This window comes from Xiphophorus hellerii, chromosome 7 (assembly GCF_003331165.1).
Source record: "Xiphophorus hellerii strain 12219 chromosome 7, Xiphophorus_hellerii-4.1, whole genome shotgun sequence".
Taxonomy (NCBI): domain Eukaryota; kingdom Metazoa; phylum Chordata; class Actinopteri; order Cyprinodontiformes; family Poeciliidae; genus Xiphophorus; species Xiphophorus hellerii.
Genome location: NC_045678.1, coordinates 12,675,564 through 12,681,563, shown reverse-complemented (window position 1 = coordinate 12,681,563; position 6,000 = coordinate 12,675,564).

Here is a 6,000-nt window from a genome sequence, read left to right as displayed (position 1 = left end):
ACTCATGACATGCACACTGGGTGCCTTCACATGATTTTGTCTGCGTACAGTGTGTTTGAGAACTTAAGCAGATAATAAAAAAATAAATACCAGAATGTTTCTAAAAGCCTAACATGATTAAGAATGTCAGTAAATAACTGAACTTTATTAAACACAAGAACAGGCCATATACTGTCTTTTTTTTAACAACCACTAGTGATTTTAACTTAAGCATGCAACTGCTTATTTTAGCAAATTCATTTTACTGAAACAGTTAAAATGAATATTTATTTGCAATGAATTCTTGTTGCCACGCGTCTGAAAAGTACAAATCCACAAAGAAAGTGGAAGGTTAACAAAATAAGTCAGATTTCAGCCTGAAGGGCCCTGAGAAGTGACTGGCTGGTTGGAAGCTCTCTCAAAGCACTCCTCTGTGTCCTCTGCTCTAAAGAATAGGTGGTCTGTCAGTGGAAGCTGAACTATTGCTGAGCTACGTCTGAAGAAAGAAAGGGCTACATTGTAAAATCGTCTCTTTTTTTTGTTTCACATCATGTTAAAATGTAATTCTCTTATTAATGATTGTCTAATGAATAATGTTCTCTTTCAAAATACACGAATAAACCCAGAGTGTTGCTTTGATTCTTTTCTGCATGCTTGAGAAATCCTTGAGTCTCCCCAGGCTCCCCAGCAATTAACAAACACCTGGTGGGATTGTGAGTCTGCTGAACCCATAACAGGAGCTAATTCTCGGTCCAAAGTTCCTAAAAATGGACGTAAACAACACAATGGACAAGCATTGTTATGGTGATGTGCTGAAGGAAGAGTATTGGAAAGACAGAGGCCAATTTCAAAGTGTCAAATTGCAAAGGTAAATTTCTTTTAAGTTGTGTTTGATATAATACAGCTGAAGGTAACAAAGTTACTTTATTGTACTATAAATTGGTACCCTCTCTTAATACCCTCCCTTTAAAAATACATTGATAAACTGACTGTAAATAAAAACAAAAGTAAAACCGATCTAATTCCAATTCTGACAAAATGGGATTGTTGGGCACATTTGACCCTCATCTGCCACCATACCAACAGACTCGGCCTTCCCTCTCCTCGCCAGATCTTTTAGATCTGTGTCCAGCAAAGCGTGGGGTTTGTATTAGCTGTCAGGTTAGTCACCATATCAGCTGTCTTTTTTTTTTTGCGGCAGACATATTTAGTGAGATAAATTCGTCCATGGGGGCCAGCTGTCATTCAACAGGTGCAGCTTTTAATCACCTGTTTGTGAATGCAAACACCAGAGAAACCAGCAGGCTCGTACAGACATGTTCAGTACTCAACCTTATGGAGTAATTATTACTAAGGTGCATGTCTTTGTTTAGCATCGTTCATGCACAAGGTAATAAAATAAAGAAAACTGAATTTCGTCCTATTAGTAGTGAGTTTCTAGGTAATATTTGAAGTGAAATCATCTGAGAATGATTATTGAAGAGATTTTCAGAAGAAGTCTTGAAGTTGCATGAGGTTTTCTATTGCTTTTGGTTTATTTAATATCTGGCTCCTGGAAGGCGTTTGATTCAAGATGAATTGAAGACCACCTCCTCCAAATGGTCTCGGTAGGCTTGTTTTGGTCCCCATCCTACTGTGATTGCTGTGTTCACATGTAAACAAGCTGTGTAAAACAAACTAGTGTGTTCTGTATATTTCAAATACTTGAAATGTGAAAACAAGATTTAGATCAGAGGTAATTTTAGGCTAATATTAAGGGTGCATCCCTAAATCTTAACTTAGCAACCCCAAAACATAAATAAACAATTTTTAATATGGGAGTCCCAAATCTAAGATTTCCGTAAGTATTTTTTAGAGAATGGGAAAATATTGACATGTTCATTTGTAGTCAAAACACAGAAAAATCAGTTTCTCAGTTAGAAAAATGGGATTGAAGTGTTTTTTGACATGATCAATTTTTCTGGTGTTGACAGCATTATGGATGACTGACTGACCAGAGACATGCAAAGACACCTTTACAGTAATCTAACTTAGTGAAAGTCAAAGCTTGTTTAAGTTTTTCTGTCATGCTAAAAACTCTTTTTTATCGTTAAGATTATCTAAGGTAACATGGAAAACAAATGTTACAATAAAAACAAAAATGTAAATAATAGGAGAATCCTGTGCAAGTAAAATTCTAAATTAAACAAGAAAGGGAAAGCATTTCATTCTCACTGTAAACCCCACACCAGGTGGCCCTTTAAGGGTGTGCTAAAAATGAGGTTGCAAAAGTTTGTGATAACTGCAACCCTGTTCTGATGTTTGGGGGAAAAAAATCCAAATCAAATTGTGAATTAAAATAATTTCTTTTAAATTTGGTAAACAAAATCTTTAAACACTTGCTTTTCTAAAAGTCTTTCATGTTGCACAATAAACTTCTTCTTTTGGATTAAAGAAAGAAGCTGAGCTTTTGAGGCAGGTGTGACAGCATGAGGTATTTTGTGTGAAAATTAACACGGGCCAGGAAGAACATCAGACAAAAGAGAGATTTCAGTATCTAAATAAAGTGGCAGGTCAAAGCTGGGGTCGAAATACCCCCCCTAGTCTCTGCAGGGGATTTGGTCGCCAAGGAACACAACACCAAGCTAAATGACGGAGGATTTGTTGTGTCGTATTTAGACCCACACCACCACAGTGGCACCAAGTGCAAAAAGAGCGACAATGAGTGAAGGAGCCTTTTAATCATGCTCATAAATTCACGATTAGGTGGAAAATAACCCACCAGAGCAGAAATAGGTGCCGAGTGGATGGGTGCTCCAGGGTGATACGTTATATGTACATTGCATAGATCAAAGAATCCGAAACTGTGGCAGGAGCTGTATATTTAAACTGTTCATAATTCAGAAAGTAATTACTTGTTTATCTTTGCCATACAAGGATAAGACTATTTTTGTTTTTCACTTGAGAGTTATTTTGCACTTGCCACATGAGCGTTCCTCAAATCATTCATTTTCTCAGAGAAGATCACATTCTTCCCCTTAATTTTGGTTTACTGACTGGATTCATAAAAATGTCACATGTTGTAATTTGATGTTTCCATGGAAGGGGTTTGCTTCACATTGTTTTTATCACTGCATAATCTGTCCTGGAAGCACAATCTGTACCATTAGATCATGTGGGCATGTGATAAAAGAAATACTTCTGAGGTTGTTTTTTTTTAAAACACACCCTCTTTTTGCTCTTTTTGTATCTTATTATAATTGCAAAAATAGTATGTGACAAAAGAGACTAAAAAAACAGATAAAAAGGGTTTAAATGCACTTTGCTAGACATCTTTAACTGCTATTTTCTAAAACAAACTTACTCAAGTAAATTTATGCATCTTTATAGAATAATCAAATGTGAAGAAAGTTGCCGTGATAAATTGGTGTTTCCCATGAACACATGGGATATAGTCTTGTACATTTTGATAACACCTTTAGTTAATCTTATAAAAGGTGAGACTATTATGAAAATAAATGTCTTAAATTGTCTATGACGGGTCCAACAGAGGACACATTGATAGCGTAGACACATTACAGAAGCTCTTGTATTGGACTCAATTAAACTAAATTACAACAATTATTGTTAATTAAAGGAATTATTACTAATATTATTTTAACTAACATAAATAAATGTGCTGCACTTTCTAGAATAGTGATACGGAAGTGTGCAAATAAACTAAAGATAGGAATCGTGCTTCAGGGACTGATAGCATGGTAATACTTTTACAAGTTGTGGTTATCGCTGCCGGTTGTGCATCTTTTCTTGTTCCACACTTCTTCCTTCCAATAAACTTTCTATTAATACACTGTCTAAGATACAGTTGTCTGTAAACAGACAGCTTCTTTAGCAAGGACCTCGTGTGTCTTCCCTTCTTTATGCAGGACGTCCGGCAGCTGTCTGCTGGACAGCTGGACAACTGTCAAATCAGCAGTCTTCCTTGTGATTACATGAACCATAAAATAGCACTTCTGTGTTTATAATAATTTTTGCATTGGTCTTGTATAACATGCTAATTTTCTGGGAAGTTTCACTTCATTAGCTGTGAGCCAAAATGACCAAAGACAACACACATACACTTGTAATATATGACTTTGTGTTATTAATCTATGAAAATTTTGATTTTTTAATTGGATTACTGAAATAAGTTTTTTAATTGGCCACCCTGTAGCAGGAATAGAGTAATGGATGGAATATACTTTTCAACAATAGTCTAATTTATTAATGGTGAACTTTTCCGTTTGTTATGTTCCTTCAATCCTTCTTTTGGTTTGTAAAACGACACCGATTTCTTCCCCACTGTTTTCATGCTCAACTAAACCACCTGGTGACTGCAGCCTCTTTTAAACTGTGTTCATGGAAGATGGATATGAAACACCTCGGCTCACGTAATGTCAAGACGGGGACAGTTGCCTTCCTTTTCCCACAGTGGAAACCCCAAATGATTGTATCCGTCTTCACCGGCTCTAACTGCCCCTCTGAGACGCTCATTATGACGCTGCACGTTCTTCAAAGCTGGTTGCTGGGATCCATTTCGACCACCTCCACATGAAGCGCAGTGAAGTTCTTCCAAAGGGCTGATACTGGATCTTGGATGACCCAGAGTAATTCCAGTCCAATTGGTTGCTGTGGCATTAATGATTAACAGTACTCTGGTGATGATGGGGACTGCCTCGGCTGACCTTTTCACGCGGCTGTATTTGTGCTTGCGTAAGTACCGGGCTTTACCATCATGATAGTCCGGACAGCTGCACTTTTATCCGCTGGCCTTAGCAGCTGAGGTGGCCGCCCTGGTTCGGAGCCTGCGGAGTGGAGGAGGGGAGGCTTTGCACCAGCTGAATGGAAAGAAGAAGGGACAAGGAGAGAGGGAAAGCAAGGGGGCATTATTTCAGCTGGGCATTAAAACAGAGTTGTCCCTTGAGGTATTAATTTGATCACCCGTCTGAATCTAACCGGACTGAACTGAACTGATTGGCTCGCATGCCTAATTGTACAACTAATGGCAACATTTCTATAATAATCATTTCTATTATAGTAATAAAAATTAAAAAAAACAGGTAAGTGGTCTCCAAACTGTTCGTTTTTCCCAAATTATAGGCAGGTAATGGACCTTCATTTTGCTTTGAGCTGGAAACAAAGCAGGGACACCAGGACAGTGATTTTCATCATGAACAGCTTCTTCTATAATATAATAAAATCCTCCTCCAGTCGTTTTACCACAGCTAATACAACATGATCTTCTATCATCTGACTTCAATTACAACTACAGTACTAGTCAAAACTGCACAAGTTCCTGTTTGTTCCAACTGTTTGGTTCTAACCTTATCGGCATGCAGAGACACTAGCAGAGTGTTTTTATGGTTGGAAATGAAGGAAATTAGATATTTATCTAATTTAATAATTGGTAGAATTTGGACTGGATCAGTTTGTTTTCTGAAATGTTCTTTTAAAAACTTGAGTGTTGTTTTTCAGAAGATAGCACAAGAAACTCTTGATGCCCTGAATATGCATACACACACACACACACATATATATATATATATATATATATATATATATATATATATATATATATATATATATATATATATATATATATAAAAATAGTCATGATTATGCGGAGAGGAAGGATCTATGGTTGGATTTGAAATTTTCAACTTCTGTCATGAAAATACACATGGGCAGAGGTGGGTAGAGGGACCAAAACTTGAATTCAAGTAAGAGTACCATTGTGTCCATGTATTTTTCTTTTTGAAGTGAAAACTAGATGACAAAACAGGCTCAACAGAAAAAAAAACCAAGACATTCAAACTATGAAGCATGTCTAAAAACCAAAAATATCTCTTTAACCTAAACTGTAATTGTGTGTCTGTGTTCAGTGCATTTTTGGTTGAAACTAGCTAGTTCTTCATTCAGTGAAGCAATTAGGTTGGTAGAGTATGCACAATTGTACTCAAAGAAGAGCAGAGCGACTTTAAAATCGTATTGCTCGAGTAGACG